The sequence below is a fragment of the Syngnathoides biaculeatus genome, chromosome 13, assembly GCF_019802595.1.
Source record: "Syngnathoides biaculeatus isolate LvHL_M chromosome 13, ASM1980259v1, whole genome shotgun sequence".
NCBI lineage: Eukaryota > Metazoa > Chordata > Actinopteri > Syngnathiformes > Syngnathidae > Syngnathoides > Syngnathoides biaculeatus.
In genome coordinates, this window is record NC_084652.1 from 23,201,817 (window position 1) to 23,224,869 (window position 23,053).

General features: G+C 41.4%; 1 protein-coding gene across 1 annotated transcript in view; it reads right to left on the minus strand.

Annotated features, from left to right (window-relative positions):
- The window catches only part of brinp2 (bone morphogenetic protein/retinoic acid inducible neural-specific 2), a 254,817-nt gene extending 234,204 nt beyond the window's left edge, over positions 1–20,613 (minus strand). The window contains exon 1 of the mRNA XM_061838207.1: positions 19,952–20,613. The gene's annotated coding sequence lies outside the window, so the exon portion shown is untranslated. The remainder of the gene's footprint in view (positions 1–19,951) is intronic.
- Positions 20,614–23,053: the final 2,440 nt, after the last annotated feature.

Sequence of the window (23,053 nt, forward strand, 5' to 3'; positions counted from 1 at the left end):
CCAAATTTTCACCAAAAAATGAGTATCCTACATTAGCAGTGGCTCAATCTCCCTCAAATGCTTGGATTGCATCTAGTCAATAGACGCAAATCCCCTCTCGGCTTTTAATCAAATGAGTGACTATTAGAGTTGAGCTAATGAATGCTCTGGGACAATATAATCTCTACAAAGCCTCTAATCAAGCCATATGTTTAATGTGATAAATGACTTCATTAGGAACACATATAGTATTTGATGTGATGTTGACTGTGACCTTGACTGGTGCACTTCATCATGGCTGAGGCAAAGGTTTAACCCGGTTACAGGTATTCAATAGGGCAAGCATGTGATGTTTTGTAAATAAAATGTATACAGACGGGCAACACTGAAAACCACACTTTAAACTTAAACTCTACCAACATGGCCCACCCCCTTCCCAACTACCATTGACTTTTTAACTACCACAGCTACTATATGAGATATTCAAAAGACTATTTAAACAAAACCAGTCCCAATAGAAACCAAAACAAAGCATAAGCATTGAAGACTATTTTACTTTTATTGCACTTTCATAATTTGCTTAAATATGACCTTATACATTTAATCAACACGTAAAGTGTCCATTTGCTAATCAGACAAGGATGTATTTCGGAGCACGGTGGCTGTCCTTGATTTTTGCATGCAGAAAATTGGCTGGTGGCAGCCGCCTCGTTCAGGCGTTGCCGTCAACAACACCAGATAAGGAGGGGAAAGTTACCATTTGGCCCAGGACCAGACTGCAGGGTGGCAGCCACTGTTACCATGGACCCATACATATAGAAACCTTGTGTTACCGGGTAGATTTTGTCTTCTTCTTGGGCTATCCTGCCAGAAGACACAGGTCTTGTGTGCGGCAGATACCGAGATAAGACCCGGAGGTCTGTACTGCACATTCCTTTGTAAGAAATCCATTAGGTGTTAACTTTGTCTAACCATTGGTCATCCCTTCCTCCATCAGCGAACACGTTGACATTTAAGTCGAGGGAGGTAGATGAGGGTTGGTCGTCGACAGATGAGATGAAGAGAGCTATATGAGAAACACAGGAGTGTTATACGGACAAGTCGAGGGTGGCCATCTGTACTTTTGACTTCTCCAGGTCGCGACCAAAACCAAAAGGTAAGCAGAAGCTTGTTACTGTTGAATTCTGTATATTGAACTGCCTAAATTTGAGAAGTCACTGGTATCAGATTGTTCATGCCTGATATGAGTTATTGGGAATAAGAGACAAAGAGAATAAGAGAAAAAGAGAAAAAGAGATACAGAGAATAAGAGTAGTTGTATAACCCGTCTTAGCTGACGTTTATTGTAGACGTACAATTGCACTGTGAGGTTTACCTGTTACACCTAAGGGGGATGGGATCCCTGCAAAACAGAGGGTTTGCCGCCGGTTTGAGCCTGGGACGTCACAAGATGGCGTACGAAAAAAAACAAATAGTTTTGGCTAATTTGTTGCGCGATAGGAATTCGGTTGGTTTAGTCGAAGAAGAGTGACCACTAAATTAAATTAATAATTATGGATGGTGAATTTGATCGTGAATGTGCTGAATATAATCCAACTAAAGATGAAATGTACATTGAAATTGAGTGGCAAATGATGCCAAATGTTGACAAAAAGAAACAAGATAAAGAAAGGAAGCGTGCATTAAAATAATGGCAAAAGCACAATTTGGGTAAAATTCGGATTTGGGACAAACTGACGATAAAGTTATAGGAAATTGACAGAGACTATGTAAATATAATGTAAATATAAATGTAAAAGACGATGAAAGATGTAAGAGACAGATTAGATAAGGGTTTATGGAATTTAAAGAGGTGAACAGAGACAGGCGCACTGCGCATTTAATGATGGTGGCGGCGATGCCAACGTTGAAGAAAAATGGTAATGGTAAGTTGAACGAAGGTAAATGAAAAAAAATGCGTATTTGATATGTGGATGCAAGTGAAGGACTGCAAAAGTGACGAAGGAGGCACATTGAACACGCACACGCGCCCTGAATCACACGTAAGTACACCACTCACAGACACAGAGGAAGTGAGAGGCGCTGAAATGGGTAGGGGGGTGAAAACGGTCTTATTGATTTGACGCGAAGCGTCCTCTCGCAGGCCGAAATAACACGACTCCTGATATATTATTATTATTATATATTATATTATGAAAGCACAGTGGTGCAGCTGGTACAGCGTTGGCCTCACAGTTCATGGGTTCAATCCCGGACCTGTCTGTGTGGAGTTTGAATGTTCTCCTGCGTGGATTTCCTCCCACATCCCAAAAACACGCAAGATTAGTTGGACACTCAAGCTTGCCCCTCGGTGTGATTGTGATTGCGACTGTTGTCTGTCTCTATGTGCCCTGCAATTGGCTGGCAACCACTTCAGGGTGTACCCCGCCTTCTGCCCAGTGACAGCTGGGATTAGCTCCAGCACTCCCTGTGACCCTCATGAGGATAAGCGGTAAAGAAAATGGATGGATATATTAAATTATAATATTATATAACAAGCAAAAAAATGCTACAAGCTTGAAAATGTTTTTTTTTCCCCCCTCAGGCTTTTAAGAATACATCCACTTTTTGATCATATTACTTGCACTGTATGTGGTTTTAATTGTCTTTTTTTTAAATTGTGTTTGTCATTTTTATTGTTTTTATCTTGTTTTAAATGTTTTATCTCTTTGTATACAAATGGCTTTAATCATGTTAAGCACATTGAGTTGCCTCGTGTATGAAATCTGCGATACAAATAAATTTGCTTTGCTTTGCAATGATGCCTATGATAGAGGCTCCGGCAGGTCCAATATATAAAATGTTTGATATCAAAGATTTTGATTGTACATTAAAATCACTGTTTTTCCAGGATATCATGTTTACAGACCTCAATATCCTTGGCCCACTGCTGCTAACCAGGGGATGGAGGACACTCTCACTGGCCTGTGGAATTCTGTAGTCCTGGAAACATCCACCTCCTCGTGGTGTACACCACTCAGCCCAGTTTTAAAAGCAGATGGTAACACTTATTGTATGGCGCATGATTTGAGAGCCGTTACTGATGTAATGACCACACCATCGTTACCTGTACCAGACCTCCACAGAATGTTGTCTACCATCACACCTGATTTGAAATACTTTATAGCGATTGATTTGGCAAATGTATTCTTCTGTGTCCTACTCGCACCAGAGTATAGACACTTGTTTGCATTCAGATACCAGGGACACAATGTCAAATACAACAGGTTGCCACAAGGCTTCAAAAATTCACCTGGAATCTTTAATCAATGTTGGAAATGATTGCTGTAGGATCTACAACTCCCAGACAAATGTAAACTGATGTATGTTGATGACTACCTGTTGGCAGCCCCAACAGCAGAGTGGTGTTTGTCTCTAACTAAACTGCTGATCTCTCTGTCCAACTTCTGACTAACGGTAGGGTTCTGTCCACTGATGGTTGCTGTTACCGTAACCCAAATGGCTCTTTGGCTGGGGCGGCTGCCGTTGTAGAACAGCAGCCCGCAGGTGAATTTATAACTGTTTCCTCTTCCGTACTAACATCTGCTCCCTCAGCCCAGGCAGCGGACGTGCTCGCACTCTGTCTCGCATTGGAACTGGCAGTCGGACAATCTGTCACTGTCTATTCTGACTCAGTTTACGCTGTCTCTGCTGCTCTATTGGACCTGTCTGCATGGAAACAGGATGACTTTAAAACACCCAAAGGTACCCCGATTGCACATTTGACACTGATTCAACGATTAGACAAAGCCCTGGCCAAACCTTCGGCCGTGGCTATCGTCAAGGTCCCTGGCCACTCCAAATCCACTTCAACCACAGCCCTCGGCAATTATGTTCCCGACTTGGCTGCGAAGCAGGCGGCGGGCTATGTCCCACAGATGCTTGTCCAATTATCTGACAAATCCTCTCCTGACTTGCCCGAACCTACGTCTCATAGTGAATTGGTTAAAATACAGCACAACGCCTCTCCTGAACAAAAGATATTTTGACCAAAACTCACTCTATGGCTAATATTGGCCCCAGAGCTAGCCAAACTTCGCATGTGGTGGCATCCTAAAATGTCTGACTTGTGTCATGCCCACTGTTGTGACTGTAATATTTACCAGCAACACAATATTCACCCCACACTTATAGCGTTGCCAGGTTCATTTGACCCACCCACCTGGCCCGGTGCTGAACTGGTCATGGATTTCACAGACATGATCACTCCTGTTCAAGGTAAATGCTACCATCTTGTTTTTGTTGACACCTTCTCCGGATAGCCGGAAGCCTACCCCTGCACTCGCGAAAACGCCATGTCGGTAATGAAAGCTTTGGTTAACCACTGGATTCCAACGCAAGGTTTCCCCACTCTCATGCGCTCAGACACATTTTCACATCCACACACTTAGGTACTGCAGAGAAGTGGTTAGGGTTAACTCATAAGTTTGGTTTTGTTTTTCACCCCGCCAGTCAAAGTTCATTGGAACGTATGAATCGGATATTGAAGGAAAAACTGGCTAAAATATGTACCGCTTCTGGAATTAATTGGGTTCAGGCTCTCCCCCTTGCTCTAATATCTGTGAGACAAACTGTGTCTTGCTCTACTGGTTTCTCCCCTTATAAACTTCCTACAGGTCATCTGATGCCTGGCCCTTCCTCCTCATTCCAACTGCTCAAGAAGGCCGTTGTGTCTCCCAAGTTTTCTCATAAACTGTTTTGGACACAATTGCATTCTTTTGCTTCTAATTTCCTTTCACAGATCCAGGACATTCTTCCAATACCACCTCCTGCACTTGATCTTCCTGAGTGGCCATCTGTCCACCTTAAACGACTCTCTCATAAGTGGTCAGAACCCCATTGGTCTGGCCCCCACAAGGTGTCTGCACGTATCACCAAGAGGAGGGAAAAGGAACTAAGTGGTTTCATTATTCTATTATATTATATTATATTTATCACAGAGAAGAGTTGTATGATAAACAAAGCCCTATGTGTTGATGAGTGGTTTAGGGTTTTGACAGGCGTTCGCACAGTCAACAATAATTGGCTACTCATAGCAGAACAAGCGGCTAATAAAACCCCAAGTGACTGTGTTGTATGCATGGGACCTAGACCTTTGTTACGTGTTGTTTCTTCTTCTGTCAACTCCACCTGTGTTCCAGATCTTGTGAAAAATTATGTGCCAACTAAACATTAATGCAAAACATGGGATACTGCCCACCCGGTAACACCGGCTCAAAAGAACCAAGCTGTGTTTAATCGTGTACACCAAAACTTCACCTGTATTTTCCTGAAAGGTAATGGTGCCCCAATTGGCAATATCTCTGATTAGCAGTGTGCAGAGACCCAGGAAGCACCTTTCTTCCAACCTGTAAGCCGTGCTGATGTTTGGTGGTGGTGCGGAGGGGTCCATATCTTCGACCACCTCCAGCACAACAGTACAGGTAGATGTGCATTAGTAACTTTACTTTTGCCTATTTCCATTGTTACTGTCCCCCTAGATGATCCGGTGGTTGCTCCTGAACACTTCAAGGAAGCTCTTGGCCTATTACACCATTCATGCAGGTCCCAACCTACCTGGCTCGGTGCTGACGACCCCACATACATTGATGCTATTGGCGTCCCCCGTGGTGTCCTAGATGAGTATAAACTGACTGATCAGGTAGTTGCCGGTTTTGAAAATATACCTGTAATTTCCGCTCTTTTCCCTGTTACTCCTAATGAAACTATCGACCGTATCAATTACATAAATTATAATGTGTAACGTTTGGGCAAATTCACCCTTGAAGAACTTGAAGCTGTACATGAGCAACTTAAGGCTATATCTATTATGACTTTCCAAAATAGAATCGCAATAGATGCACTGTTGGCCGAGAAACGAGTTGTTTGCCGAATAACACCCAACCTGGCGGACGCCTCACTAAGGCTGTAGATGGACATGGAACCCTTACTCAGAAAATGAAGGAATACTCTGGTGTTGACATGTCTATGTGGGATAACTGGATGAATGTGTTTGATAAATGGGTGTCATTTTATCAATCTTCATCTCTCTGGGTGTCTTCACCTTTATTCTCATCCTCACCTCACCCTTGAAATTTTTGTTTTCTATTGTAGTTATGTATTTATTTATTTCATTTTTAATTTAGTTATCTTATATTAATCCAGCCAGTTATTTTAGGGCCATCCCTAATCACACCCGCAACTTTATCTGCGAGCTTGACTGACCACCCGTACATTTTTCAAATGTGAGTGACAGAAGTACATGTTTGCATAGTTTCCCCACTTTCATGTTTAAGATCATCAAACAAATGTAAATATCAGACAACGATAACCCAAGTAAATATGAAAGAGTTTTCCTAAATAGTGATTTTATTCATTAATAAAAAAAAAAAAAATCTTCAACACTACCTGGAACTGTGTGAAAAGTAATGGCTTTGTAAATGTAATAACTGGTTTGGCCATCCTCAGCAGCTATAATTGAAATCAAGCATCTTCTAAATGTATAACTGGCAATAAGTCTTTCACACGTTTGTTGAGATATTTTGGCCCACTCTTCCTTGCAGAATTGTTTGAATTCAGGAACACTGGAGGGTAGAGTATTTTTATGGTCATTTCAATGAACCTCAAGTCTGGTCCTTGACTAGGCCTTTCTTTTTTGTTTTTTCAAGCTATTCAGAGTTGATTTTCTTGTGTGTTTTGAATTGCTGTCTTACTGCACACCTAAAGTGCGCTTCAACTTGAGGCAATGAAGGGATTCGCGTACATTCTCCATCAGGGTTTTCGGATAAGAGCAGAATTTATGGTTTCATCATTCACAGCAAGTCTTCCAGGTTCTGAAGAAGCAAAACAGCCACAGACCATCACAATACTTTGGCTATTGGCATGGTGGTCAGTTTCTAAAATGCTGGGTTATATCTATGTCAGATGTATTGACTTGATAGACAAGCCTTCCATAAATGCTTAGTTGCATCTTGAGTCTTTAAGATATTCTCCCAGAAGTTGTGTTAACCATTCAAACTTAATTTTATTTATTTATGTAAAAGGAAGAAAAGCCTCTATGATATGTTCGTTTTGGTCAACAATGGAAGCACCTCTTCCTTATTGTTGTGTCATGAACAGTGACTTAAATTAAGGCAAGGGAGACCCGCAGTTCTTTAAATATTACCCTGAGCTCCTGTGTGACCTCCTGGATGACTCATCGCTTTGCTCTTGGGGTAATTTTTGTAGGGTGGCCACTCCTGAGAAAGTTCACCACTGTTCCATGTTGTCTCCATTTCAGGATAATGGGTGCCACGTAGCTCGCTGGAATCCCAAAGCTTTAGACTCTTCTTTGTGACTTCTTTGCAGAGTGATATCCGTCAATTACTTTATTCCTGAACTGTTCTTGAACTTATGCCCTGTAATTGGCTTGCAACCACTCCAGCGTGTACCCTGTCTCCTGCGTAAAGATAGCTTGAATAAGCTTCAGGACTCCCGCAACTCTTGTGAGTATAAGCGGCTCAGAAAGTTGATGGATAAGCACACACACACACACACACACGCACACACATCTACTCTCTATACTAATTAATGGCACTGTTGTATAATTGGAGGAATTCCTATTTAGGAAGTGTAGACCATAATGGAAATTGAACCAACACAATAAGTTCTGACCCAAAAATGGCTGTGTTTTGTGTCTGAAGGGGTAACCTTAATAAGGTGGTAACCTTAATAAGGTGTCCAAGCTGTTGACCCTACATCAATATGCCAGCACGGCAACGCCGTACATCAGTTGACTAACATACATCTGATATGGTGTTCATTCAGTAATACGTTCAAGAGAAACACTATAGACTTTAATTCATTGGGCTGCAGTCACAAATAACAGGTTATAATGCTATATCAACTCGCAGGTTCTTAATGGTGTTGAGACACTAAAAAGAATCCCACCATACCAATCGACAGTAGCACTGCCTTCTTCATTTTCCAACATCCTGTCCTGACCTTTTTTGTTCTGTCTTACCTTGTTTTCTTGTCCTCATCTCATCTTCCCCCCACCACCACAATCTAAAAATGACTGTCATAATGTTACTTGTATTCAAATATCTACACCAGGGATGCTCCAGGTGGCAGTTTTGGTTGATCGCATGACGGCATGCCAAAAAAAAAAAGTCTGCCATCAGCAGCACACAGAACTTTCTCTAACAGCAACCTGCTGCTCGGCCACACACTCCCCTGCTCATTTAACTTACATCGCCCCCCTCTCTTCTTAAAGGGTACACTCATAATTACAAATTTTACAGAACTTATCCAGCCCATCAATGTGTTTTATAATGACAGCGCCCACCACCAGTGCTTTAATTAGCAAAACAGTCTGGGCAACATAGAGCAAAGACGATCCAGACATGCTGCTTATGTTTACACTCGATAATAATGGCAAACATAAAAAAAGAAATGCTGTTGCTTTAAGATGCCATGATTGTCGGCGTATGTGAATAATGGAAGAAAACATCGTGAAACTATACAAGATTTTCTCTTTTTCGAGTGAGAAAAGTCTGGTCTGAAGCCAAAGTAGAAAGTACAGGTGTGTAATGTTAAAATTCCACCTTGGCACAGCCCGATTGAGGATGAATGCACAAACAATACAGTGCACAAAAAGCTAATTCGTATTTTAAATATAGAAGGTAACATAACAACCTTAAAACTGTTTGGGAGCATTATTCAGCTTTCAACATGCATAGCTAAAGAAATTCTGCAAGCAATAATTGAGTTATATACCAAGAAAAACAGACGAGGATATCATTGTGGATAAAAAAAAAAGAAAGTTGGACGCGACCTTTCAAATGTATAATTCATAGTTGGCTTGGTTTGGTTAGTAATGTATTTTTTTGTTTGTTGACATTTTCATTGTATCCATCCATCCATCCATCCATTTTCTTTGGTGCTTATCTCCACAGGGGTCGCAGGGAGTGGTGGAGCCTATCCCAGGTGCTGGAGCCTATCCCAGCTTTCACTGGGCAGGAGGATTGCCGGCCAATCGCAGGGGACATCGAGATAAACAGCCACACTCATAATCACACCTAGGGCCAATTTAGAGTGTCCAATAAATGTTATATGTTTTTGGGATGTGGGAGGAAACCAGAGTGCCCGGATGAAACCCACACAGGCACAGGGAGAACATGCAAACTCCACACAGTCAGGTCCGGGATTGAACCCGGGACCTAAGAACTGTGAGGCAAACAGTTTCCAGCTGATCCACCATGCTGCCCGTTTCATTTTAAGTGTTCAAAAACACAAATAAAATTGTTCTTAAAAATGTTCTGATGGGAATGTAAACTCAATCTTTTAGTGAGCCAAATAACTTGAATTGATGACACTGATCTGACCACAGTGCATACATCTGATGTTGCTCACAGTGGTCAAATGGAGCGCTCTGGGCTTAGTAAGTTTGCTCAGACGTGAAAAATTTGAAGGAACACTGACGTCAGCCTGTCATCCATCTCATCGCTTGATTCAGGCCTGGCAGATACATTAATCACACGGACATAAAGGTGCACTCTAGCAAGGTGGCCTCCAATTTACGGTCCCACTTTTGCTTTCTCTTATGCCCCCCCAAACCCCTCATGCCGGTAGATCGCGAGAGGCTGACTGCTTGAAAAGTAGATCTTGGGGTAAAATCGTCTGGGCACCCCTGATCTACACTATCTCACGTCCACATGTCAACTCTGACCCATGTGTTCCATCAAACTCTTCTCTCCAGCAGCATTTTCAATATACATCAGAATAATTAAACAATTTAAACATAAGTAGAGGGCGCATTTCAAACTCTCCACTTGCAGAGCAAAACCGTTCCTGCACAAAGGTGTACAGATCAACCATTCTGCAAGGCCAAACAGCTGAACAAAACAGCTTTATTTAAACAGAAACAACAACAAAAAGTAAATACCTTGCATGTCTTGAACTCTGAGGGGGGCAGTATGCAGGCCCTCAAAGGGGCGGTACACCCTTGCAGTCAAAAAAAAAAGCAGAACACACGATCAACTATTATTACAACTTGTTTTTCGCAGAGTTTGAAAAATATCTGCTGGGCTACTGTTATATTGTCAGGTTGTCTGTGTTTATGATCCTATATTTATTATTTTGAGAGATGGAAGTGCCACGAGTTCAATGCTATTTTTTTGTTAGCTTTTCAATGATGTTTTTTCATTCAGTGTGTGATAGCTTCAAGCTAACAATTTTCAGGAACAAAAACGAAGAAACAATGTCTGTGAAAATTTAAAGGTCCAGTATCATGAAATGCATGATTTTTAGTATGTTATTAATGAAAAAAACGGCAGCCAGTATGGACCCAGACATTTTTTCCCCACAAAACATAATTTTGACGTATATGTCTTTTTGTAACTCCCGCCATGTAAATCCTCCCAAGGGATTTGTTTTTGAGAAGAACCAGGAAGTGACGTACAGGGCAGTAGCACACTGAAGCGGTCTCGTATGTTCATACTAGTTTTACCTGCTGGAAGGTAGCTCGTTGTTCCTACGTGTTAGCCAAAATGCTGGCTTGTTGTATTGCTGGATATTGCTCGAACACTCAGGAGGATGGATTCCCTCTTCATACTTTTCCAAAAGATCCGGTTCATCGTGAAAAATGTATTGCAAAGGTGCAAAGTACAAGAGCTTTGTGGCTTCCAAATGACAGGTGTGTATACAGCTACTAAAAAAAAACAATAGTTGGGGGGACGTAATCCATAAGTCAGGGGTGCTAAATGTGTCGATGTGCAGCAGCCGCTGAAAGACGGTCTACGCAGGCCTTGTGGATCGCTACAGGCCTTGTTGACAAGGCTGAAACGGGATTGTGAATCGTCACCGGCCTTGTCGACAAGCTGCTTTAAACGTGGTGTCACACACTAGTCATCTACTAAACTCTGAGCACAGGTTTCCCCATGTGTAAAATTGCTCCTGTATTGTTCAATTGTCTCAGTTATGTTCATCCATGCCATCGATCTATTTTCTGAGCCACTTATCCTCATCCTTATCCTGACCTTGCTACAACGTGACTACCCAACCAACTTGTTGTTTTGATCCTGTAGCCTCTGCATGTGTTCTAGACACTCCTGGAAAAAAAGGTACTGGAATGGAGAGTGGAATGTGCTTGTATCAGAGCAGAGAAACTAAAAACTGGGATTTTAGATTGAGTTCAATTCAATTCTTATTTTATTGCTGACATCAGCCAGATTTCTGATCTCAATGATCGGATCGGGACACCCCTGATTTCAGTTCTCCATTGCTGCCACCCATTCAGAGCCCACTAGTTACCAGCTGCACCTTTCACCCTACACTCTATAAAAAAGGTGACGAAAACCTTGGTCACATTTTAAATTATGCCTTTAAACAAAAATTCACAACACAATATGATGCTAACAGTGATCAAAAGGACATTTTAGAACATTCCTGGCAAATATGGCTGACTACATTAAAATATTTTATCTAGTCTTATATTATGAAACAAAAAAATCTGACAGTGTTAGTCTAGATTTATTGAAAGCATTTTGATACAAAACCTTTCCAAAATAAGTATCACTGAACGCACCTTGTGCATGTCCATCCATCCATCAATTTTACCCTGCCTTTCTACCAGAGTAGCCCAGACTTCCTCTACCCAGCCACTTCCTGCAGCTCTTCTAAGGGCATCCCAAGAACAACAGAGAGAAAGAGAAAAAGAGAAAAAGAGAAAAAGAGAAAAAGAGAAAAGAGAAAGAGAGAGAAAGAGAGAAAGAGAAAGAGAGAAAGAGAGAAAGAGAGAGAGAGAGAGAGAGAGAAGAGAGAGAGAGAGAGAGAGAGAGAGAGAGAGAGAGAGAGAGAGAGAGAGAGAGACTCTGCAGCTTGTCCTGGGTTGTCCCCAGGGTCTCCTCCCAGTGGGACGTGCCCGGAACACCTTACCTGTGAGGCATCTGGGAGGCATCCCAATCAAATACCCAAATTTGGCTCCTCTCAATGCGGAGGAGAACCAGGTCTATTCTGCATTCCTCCCAGATGACCAAGCTTCTCATCCATCTCTAAGAGAAACCCTGGGCACCCTGTTGAGGAGACTGATTTCAGCCACTTATATCTGTGATCTTGTTCTTTCAGTCATGACACAGAGCTCGTGAACATAGGTGAGGGTAGCAACATAGATTGACCAGTAAATCAAGTACAATCACTGCAGATGCTGCAATGATTGGCCTGTTGATCTGCTCATCTATTCTTCCCTGACTTGTGAACAAGACCAAGATACAGTGGTGCCTTGGTTTTCGATTGAAAACCAAAACGTTTGAAAACCAAAGCACGTTTTCCCATAACAATGAATGGAAAATTAAATAATGCATTCCAAGCCAAAAAAATATTTTTTTCAGCCATTTTTTTAGCTTTTCCTGATAATGAACTGCATAGTAGAAATACGTGGATAGATAGTTTAAATACTTTATATAATTAAATAATTTAAGAATATATTTATTTTTTTGCTTACAATGTATGCTTTAGCCTAGTAGAGTATGCTAGGCTGGGAGTGCATTGCCGTATCTGTAGCGACTTGGCCCCCAGCCTTGTAAACCTTTTTTTTATTAACAAAAGTGCAGAATAACTTTAAATAAGCAATAATGAGGCGGAAAAAAACAAATTGTTTTTTTATTTACACAGAAACTATGTAATGTAAAAAAAAAAAATAACTTGCAACTAGAGGTAGGGTTAATGGAACAAAAGAACAAAGCAATGCAAAACAACAATTTCAGATGTCTTCGGTGGGGGTGACTCGCCCCTTTTTCACAAAGAAATCTAATGTTTGTTTCTGGCATCTTTTAAGCACTTTTCTGAAGTGGCTCATAATAACATTAAAATTTTGCAGTGCTCTGTAACATTTAGCTTTATTCAGGTGATGAAGTTCTACAAAATTATGGATGTCGTTCCATTTAGCGCAGATAGCTTTAATATCAGGACTTGAGACATGCTTCCTGCCTTTAGCCTCATCAGACAACATCTCCCTCCCCAGCTAACTGCTGCTCGTTCACCAAAATAAGAAGCAACTTTTCGACTTCCTCCAAGATCTTTTGTTTTAGTGGCACCTCTTAGCCAGAAGATGGAGGGAACCGCTCTTCTTGCCCCAACTTTCTCCATCTGACAACCACTCCACCAAGCAAGGCTCGCACCCACTGTGACAAGGGAGCCAAGGAGAACATGCACGCATCCATAAGCCTTTAATAATAACAAGATGGGGCTCTATCTTCACAAGGGAGAGCATGGAGGTGGAGGAGATTGATTTAAACTGAAAAAGATGGCAACCTTCAACCAACATCTTATAAAGTAAGACTGCTCAGGGACCAGTAAAGATGCACTTGTCGAAGTGCCATTACATGAAACTTTTTCTCACACTGACTAAAAGGAGTCATGCAACCAAACGACCAAACAAATAGCCAAGCATTTTCATTGCAGTCTTGAGCCAAAAAAGGATGAAATTAAGGAAGTAGTTGCTTGTGGGACACCATTGGTTGTGTCAGACTACTCGAGTATTTCAGCAGAGTGAAGTAATTTAATAGTAGTATTAGAATAGTAATTCAACTTGTTTGTGAGGTTAGCAGGTACATAACATGAACCACCAAGCATAATATATTGAAGCTTTAAAACGCTTTAGAGGATGGTCATTTTGTAGTTGCCAATTTGCAGTCACAGCAACTGCTGCACTATTTATTTGCTTCAACAAGATCATTTGTAATGAATGGGTATGTTGAATATTGGACCCCAGAGAAGAGAATTACATAAGAGCGAACAAATGTGCTGTTAAAAACAAAAAAAGCACGACAACTTGAGTGAGTAAAGTAGTAGAAGCAGAAAATGAATGAGTAGCAAGAATGAAACTCGAGTGGAAGGGCAGAGCCAAAACAGCAGCTAGACACCATATATTTTATATGGGCAAATATAGGCCAATAAAGAAAGCTAAACGGCACAACGGAACAAAGAAACTCAGCTCTACACCATGTAACTACACAAGAAAAAAATAACTGGAACGGCACAAAGGCAAGAATAAATTAAACAATTCAAGTTTCAAACAAAGCACAAGAAGTAAGAAATGCAAAAAAACACTTGCAATACTAAGGTCTTCACAAGGAAAACGAAACGAAAAAGGGCAATGCAAAATGCACATGATATAGACCTGATATAGACCTGGTCAATAGCAAAGAGTGGGCAATAATCAAGGATTTCATTATTTTTTACCTGCCCTATTCAGCTGCATGGCCTTGCAGAGATGGTGGATCTTTATGCCATTTGCGGTGGTACAGTTTTTATTGTGTAACAGGGGAGTGTGAAATACTCCTGCTGGTTATTTTTAATTTTAAAATCATTTTAATTTGAAATCATTTTGATGTTGGTTGGAGCTGGACAGGAAAGGGTTTCCGGAGACAGCCAGAGCAACAGAGTGGACAAGGGGAATAGGAGTGTGGACATCAGGGGAACAAATTGTGTTCTTATTTGTGGATGGATAGATACCCAGTGAGGACATCAGTCACACATTTTTGAAAAATGTATGGATCTGGTCATTCATGCCCGCAGATATAAAGTCATGGGTGTGGTCCACCAGTCATACCTGCAGATATACGTAGCGGGTGTGTGTTCTGTTTGTAATTATGAGTGTACCCCTTTAGGAGCGGAGGGGGCGGTATCAGGTAAACTAGGATGTATGTCCATGTATTTCTACCCATAACAAATATTATGCGCGTGATTTTTCGTGCTCGACTGTGCAGATTTGCGAGTGCGATGCGCGCGGTCTTGTACGCGCTCGTCAAATCACAGTGACTAGGACATGCATAATTAACAAAGAAAAGCGGAGACAGGATGTGGGAAATGAGTAAGGCAGTGCTACCGATGAGTGGTGTGGTGGGTTTTTTTTAATGTCCACAAACACCTTTAACATGGGAGATTATATGCTATTAGAACCTGTGTTGTTGTTAGTCGTCCCAGAACAAGCAATTCAAGTGTTTTGCGTGTTTATCAAACTTATTAGTGAATGAACACCACATCACATGGATGTTTGTGAACTGTGTACGGAGTTCCTGTGTGAGCACATTGAGGAAGGGTGACCTGAGGCTCTCCACCCGCAATGGAGGGGAAAGCCAGCGAGCCCTTACAGCAGAGGACCCAATCAGGGGGACACCACCCACACCCTAGGACCAACCCAAGCACCCCACAAGGAAGGGGTATGGCCACCGCAGAACGACCCCACAACCAACATTCATTCTAAGCCACACAATTGTGCACTGCGAATGTGGTCTCTGGGCACAGACACTCTGCGTTGCGCACAAAAAAGAGATGGTCTTCTTGGCATGGAACTCATCATTTGTCTTCCTCCAAACATGGTTAGTGTTATTATGACCAACAAGTTCCATTTTGGTCTCATCTGATCACAAAACTTTCTCCCATGACTCCTCTGTTTCATCCAAATTGTCATTGGCAAACTTAAGACAGGCCTTGGCATGTGTTGGTTTAAGCAAGGGAACCTTCCGTGCCATGCGTGATTTTAAACCAGGACGTCTTAGTGTATTACAAACAGTCACCTTGGAAACCGTGGTCCCAGCTCTTTTCAAGTCATTGACCAAGTCCTGTCGTGTAGTCCTGGGCTGATTCCTCACCTTTCTAAGGTTCATTGAGACCCCATGAGGTGGTATTTTGCATGGGGCTCTACTCCAATTGAGAATGTTTAGCTTTTTCCATTTTCTAATGATTGCTCCATCAGTGGACCTTTTTTCATCAGGCGGCTTGGCAATTTCTCCGTAGCCCTTTCCAGCCATGTGGAGTTGTACAATTTTGTCTCTGGTGTCTTTGGACAGCTCTTTGGTCTTGGCCATGTTACAAGTTTGAATCTTACTGATTATATGGGGTTGACAGGTTTCTTTATGCAGCTAACGACCGCACACAGGCACATCTGATTCAGGAAAATACATGGGGTGGAGGTGGACTTTTAAAAGCGGACTAATAGGTCTTTGAGGGTCAGAATTCTAGCTGATAAACAGGTGTTCAAATACTTACTTGCAGCTGTATCACACAAATAAATTGTTAAAAAAAAATCATACATTGTGATTTCACGATTTTTCTTTTAAGATTATCTGTCTCACAGTGGACATGGGCCTCCGATAAAAAATTCAGACCCCTCCTTCATTTCTAAGTGGGAGAACATGCAATATAGCAGTGTGTTCAAATACGTATTTTCTTCACTGTATCTGTTTACCCTCCTGTTCAAAGTAAGTAAGTCTTATTTGGAGATGCAAAGACTGTAGCAGTATGTGCAAATGGAAGAAAATGTGGTGAAACCAGACGAGATTTTCTCTTTTTCGAGCTAGAAAGGTCTGGCATGAAAAATGTGTGGTGAAGCCAAAGTACAAAGTGACCTTACGGAAAGGAAATGTGGATAGAATGGAAGCTGGACAACCATAAGCGCCACATTCTGCACAAGTCATTTTAAAACAATTAGAATTATATGCAGATGTAAGTTGAAAATCGGGATCGGTACTACGTTGGGGGAGAGCGCCAAAGAGAAAAGCAATGAGTTGACACTGGTAAACTAATCGAACCCGGAGCAACTTCAAATTCTAATCACAATTTTCTGTTAGCCATCAACAGGAATGCTTCACTGCTGTCAGTTTAACAACTCACAATCACATGGCAAAGTACCTGAGTATACCAGAAAGCTGATGTAGCAAAATTTAGGTCTTTGAATTTTTCAATTCAATCAATGTAATCAATCAATCAATTATTAAGGTTAAAGTTCCACCTTGGCACACCTTCAAAAGGGCTGAAAGCACAGAATGCAGTCCATAAAAAGCTAGTGCTTGTATTTTAAATACAGGGATCAAAATAACGTTCACCATCAAACTGTTTAGGAGCATCATTCAGCTGTCAGCATGCACTACAAAAGAATACCGTGCAAGCAATAATTCAGTTTTACACCCAAAAAAGCAGACGAGGATATGATTGTGAATCATAATAAATTTGTAAATGTTGTAATCTGATTCTTTTACCGTTTAGGGGGTTAGTGTGTTTGCGCAAACGCATAAAAAATTACCGGAAACATTGCCCACAATGCTCAACCCTCAAACCCAGCCCCCCAAGCATGGCCCAGTGCCCCTGCTATACCCAGAAAGCCTGGGGGCCCCAGACACAAACCGGGCCAAACGCAGGAGCAAACCACCAGCGAAAAATGGTCATAGCCTGCCAAACGTGAGCCCATGTTCAGTAGCCGCGTGAGAAATTACTGGCGCGGGCGCCAAGAGAGGGGAGAGAAAGGCAGGCCCCCGATGGGGAGCAGGAGGGGAAAACCCCCTTCTCTCTGTGTGTGGCCAACAACTGAAGGGGTGAGGCAGGTCCCAGGAGTCAAGCCAAGAGAAATGTCAATATCCCAACCTATTAGTTGTAAAGTTGATCTAAAAATAAGAATAAAAATAATAAATAAATTAATTCATAAAAATCCGGAAACCCTTCTACCAATGTACAATACACCACCACCAATTTGCTGCTATCCATATGCTCAAAATATTAGGAATTATCTGTATTTCTATTTTGCCAGGTTTGTACTTTTTTTTTTTTTTTTTTTAAATTGTCTGTACAACATTAATTAATAATGATCTTTTTGCATGTGCTGGTGTAGCAGTAATATATATATGTCGGGACAGGTAACAGGACCCATTTGTCCTGGTCCCTGTAATTGTCAAAACAGAATCCCTCAACCAACTAAAATAAATGCTCAGTGATGGTATAGGATTTTTCAATTCTGTTGATAACATGTATTACAGTCTTAAATAAATAAACCATTTAACACTTTTTACAAAATTTGTGCAGAAACATTTTTCTGCATTAGATATTTGCGCTTAAAAGGTTTGTGCATAGTGCAGTTTATTCACTACATTACACATCCTTGGCCAAGCCTTCAAAAGAAGCATCTGACTCATCTCCAAACTGAAAAAGAGCCATAGTAGCTACAGTACCTTTGGTGGATCACTGTGGAACTCATCATGAAAGGAGAAATCCAGTGCTTTGCATGAACAGTGTATCCAATAGGTCATGTAATATGTACCCTATTTTGACAATGTGACGCTGAATCCTCTCTCATTTAATAGTGTTTTAAGAAGATTTTTGTCGACAATTACAAATTTTCAGGGGTGCTGTCATTTTCACGAGTCACATGATGTACGTGGGCGTATGTGATGTGTACTGTGCCGTTCAAGAAATTGATGGGACAATTAGTTTTGAAATCAGAAGTCAGTGATGATTTGAATTGGGAAGAAAAAAGCTTGCAATACCGCAACAATATTATTTATGTTTTAAAATTTTGGGTAGAGATTCTAACAAAAATCAGGGAAGTTGATACATGTGGTTTGCTTTTACGAGCCACATGAAAATTATGTGGCGGGCCTGATGTGGTCTCGGAGCCTAGAGTTTGACACCTGCGGCTTAAATGAATGCTAAATGAGAAATGGGAAAAAAATGTGAATCTTTTATTTGAACATCTGATATCACATCTATCAATGCAACTCTATACCAGAACACACACCACCTGCACAGCAGATATGAAATCTTATGTAAAGTTGGAGTTGACCGTGGACTTTAGAGAAAATACTGCTGGAGTGTTCTGAAGCATAATTTGGAAAACATTCCACTGTTGACCCAAAAAAAGAAAGGGAATTGGAAAAAAAAAAAAATAAAATGTTCACTGAAAAGAGGAGGCCATGTCTCACTGGAGAGTGTAAAAAATAAGACTCAGAAATAAGTTTTTAGCCTTGATGTATTCCATGGGAGACAAACTAAAACGTTTTGTCTAGTAAAAATATCATGACGATATGTTCCCTCCAGTGAGTGATAAAGGCTGTAATGCAATACATATATGTATTAATAATAAATTATTATTAAATAAACATTTCATATACTGGGGTGGTCTTGTTTGTCAGCATGTCTCTAATTATTATAAATGTGTATTGTAAAGACATAAATTCCTGCATCATTTTGTCATGATGATGATTGTCATGATCTGTATAATATTTTGTTTAATTTGGGGGTTGACATAACATTTGGTTAAGAATCAGACGCTTTAAGTTTCCCATGTTGTGACTTAGTTTTGTGTTTAGTGTACCCCCCACCCCCAGTCTTCAGTGTCTTCTTGTTCTATCTTTGTTTACAGCTGTTCTTATTGGGCTTGCTCCCTTGTGTCAACTACTCAGCTCTTTCCTACCATTTGTGTTTTGTCCAGGCACCTTGTTGCCTCCTCAATCTGTTTGTATTCCATTTTATTTTCAGTCAGCCTTTGACGAATGACAACTGTGGTGGTGAGTCCATTCCTTATTTATTGCTTTATATACCAGCTGTTTTTATACTTTGCTTTAAAGTGTTTCGATCCATGTTAGTGCAGCCCCCCCCAACAACGAATAAATAAATAAAAGTGACGATGTTTTTCTTTGCATCCTTATATCTAAAAGAGGGTTGTAACTCTTACCCTTACTGTAGTTTCTACTAAGTGGTTGAAAGTGTTGCACTTAAAAGCTTCAGATATTTATTTTGTAGATACTGGACACGACAGTGAGCATACAGGGGTATGTATAGCAATTAAGAGAAGAGGGGGGACAACAACAATGGCTCCAAAGCCCCAAAACCACAAAACTACCTGGGTGTGTTCGGCCAACTAATGTGCGGGCAAATATATATTTATTTTTTTGCAACACGGATATATAAATAAAACTACTGAACAATTGGGACTTTCTCTGGGCAATACGGATGGAGGCACATACCCACAGCTTGCTTAGGCGGAAAGTAGGCAACTAAGATTACAATCTCATGTATCAATATCGAAATAGCAACCTTCCAACACACCCTTTACAAAAGGACAAGAAACGCGCACAGTCACCAAAACGCTCAACTTGAGCAGTCATTAATTTTGACAACAAATACAAAGACATGCATAACTAACCTAGGTTGTTACCGCAGGTCCTCTCAGTGCAAGTCGTGGTGTGTTTCGTTTAGGCTCGGGTAGAAAAGCCAGAAGAACTATGAGACGGAGGCTATCGACGCCTGCGCCGACTCCGCTCCGCTTGGTCTTCGCCGTTTTCCTCTTTCCGCGTTGCTTTCTCTTCCCTCACTCGCCACATCTCCCACGACACCTACTCAACGGTAGTTGTACATATCCACTCATTGTCGTCAACCACAGTTGGGAGTTCGTACCAATTACGTGAGTCCAGCGATTTATTTTACTGTTGTATATTCCACGTTGACAAGCACAATACGTTCAAACGCTGATAAAGTTCATGTCGATGGAGCGGTGGATAGAAAATCCAGAGAAGGAGATACTCCCCCACCCCACCCCTCACTTTGCTCTTCCTACCAATTGGGCTCCTTGTTGAGGGATGACAGCGCACCTGCGACTCATGCAGACCAGCACTTCGGCTCTTGCTGCCCACTCTGGGCCGCTTTCACAATGCACGTGCTTTCACAGCGATCACTCCCTTCTCTGTTCAGTGTTCCCTGTTACAAAGTCGCATGAAGCGCCAATTGCGCTGATGCTGCGCCTCAGACAGCCACAGCTCTTCTTCCGTCGGTTTCTCTCCCTCTTCCTCTCTGTAATAATAGTCCATCCTGCTGTTGTGAAGGCACGCCCTCTCCAACCAGTGATTGGTTAGAAACTGCGTTCAAGGGAGGAGAGAATGAGGATGGGAAAGAGGTGAGAGCAGCGGTGGAGAAAAATAGATAGTTTGGGAAGGATGGAAAGAGAAGAAGATGAGACGGGGGAGGAAGATGAAAAAGTGGAGTGAAAGATGAAGGCCAATGTGCCAGAAAAAAGAGGAGGATAAAGGAGCTTGAGACAGAGTCAGGGTGTGTGGGGAGGGACGCCAGGCCATGCACTGAGCCTGATGTGTTTGAGCCCAAAGGGACAGGCTGCCTAATGAAAGAGAAAACACTTTTTAGAGCCTCTCACCGTGCTTTAGCCAAATATGTCTAATGCAGATGTACTTTGACTCAAGGCAAAAGTGAATTCTTCCTGACAATGTCTTCTACGGCGGAGCAGAGGCGTCGCTTCTGTCTGCCTGGCCTCTTCTCTTTCTAAAATCTGGTTTGTGTCAGCTAAGCACCCTCCTCTGTGAGTCTGCAATGAATAAGTAAGTAGCTGCAGAGAGGCTGGAGATTGGAGTGTGTGTAGAATATGCTGCTTCGGGCCGTCGGGAGGGAAATAAGTAACAGCCTGAGTAAGAGAGCAAATGAGTCGGGATATTGCTGAATATCTTTGTGCCGCAACCGCACGTGGTAGCGTGAGAAGGCAGACAAAAATCACATGGCAGCTCCTAGGAGAGTCTTTGATTGATGCTGACGCTTCAGGGACGATTTCAATATGAACTTGGTTAAGTCTGAGCCTCATGAGGCATTTGTCACTCGCTGCCATACAGGGTTGAGATGCTCACCAACAGCTAAATACAATTTTTTTTCAAGGGAACCTCTTCACATGGAAGGACTTACCTATTGGTGATTAATTTTGGCTCTTAACAATAAATCTGCAACATTCCCACACTTGAGCAACATGACTGCTACGTAGATGGTCTCACAGGGTTTCAAGTATGAATTAATCTTGTGTTTTATATGTGAAATTCATTTAGGTTTTCATTGAAGTACACAATAACTAAGAATGCAAATCCAACACCTCTTCAATCCATTTAATGTTGAATTGGGGTAAACCTTTTCATCAACCCACCCATCCATTATTTGATCCACTTTTCTCCATGAAGGTCACGGGACTGGTGGAGCCTCTCCCAGCTGTCATCGGGCAGAAGGCAACCATTCACAATCACATTCACACCTACAGCCAATATAATCATAAACCATTTAATTCTCATTTTATTCTTAGTTCTGTGTTTACCTTTTTTCATTCATGAAAAAAATATAAACAGGAATATCAATTTGGCAGCACAGTGGATCAGCTGGGAAAGCCTTGGCCTCACAGTTCTGAGGTCCCAATTCAATCCCGGCCCTGCCTGTGTGGAGTTTGCATGTTCTCCCCATGCCTGCTTGGGTTTTCTCCGGGCACTCTGGTTTCCTCCCACATTCCAAAAACATGCAACATTAATTGGACACTCTAAATTGCCCCTAGGTGTGATTGTGAGTGGGGCTGTTTGTCTCTATGTGCCCTGCGATTGGCTGCCAACCAGTTCAGGATGTACCCCGCCTCCTACACGTTGACAGCTGGGATAGGCTCCAGCCCTCCCCGCGACCCTTGTGAGGCAAAAGAAAATTGATGGATGGATGGAATGTAATTTCTATCCTTAATACAGTACATCTGCAATAACAAGAACATTATGTACTACATACATCTCACAATCATACTGATCCAGTGAAAGTGAAACTACAAGAAATATTGTCAACAAAAAGAGACAAGCACTGCTATGGAACAAGATTTGTGGCATAAAGATTCGCACAAAAAATTAAAAATCACAAATGTAATTTGTTTGTGTTTCATTTTTTTCACTTACATGTATTTTTTTCCATTTTGTTCAACTGTTTTTTTACGCTTATGTTTCAGGATTTTTTTTTCATTTCTAGTTTCAGTTTTACTTTTTTTTCCACTGAATTTTGGCACGAAGATCTTGGGTGGGCGGGCTCGATGAGCTATGCATCTTCATTGGCTGATTTGTTTTGAGTGACAGCTAATGCACGGGATGTGTTTTTTCCCCACATCACATTGACCAAAAGGCCAACGTTAACAATGCTAAAAAAAGATTCAATTTCCTTTCACCTACAGAAAGTGTAAGTACCTATCATATAATGTTGTCAATGCTCTACTAGAAAGTAGTGATGTTGTAACACTATGTCAGTGTAAGTGCACAGCCACAGTTTATCAATAATACTGTTAGCGATACAGTATCCTGAACGTTAGCTTCCAAACTGACTCATCCATACTTTACACTATATGGGCATATTTCTTTAGCCTCTTATGATGATTATGTTACCAAATACAATCAAACACTTAGAAACTGTGCGGCTTAAAGACAAAATCAATATGAAAGGGCACCACAAATCCTAAATAACT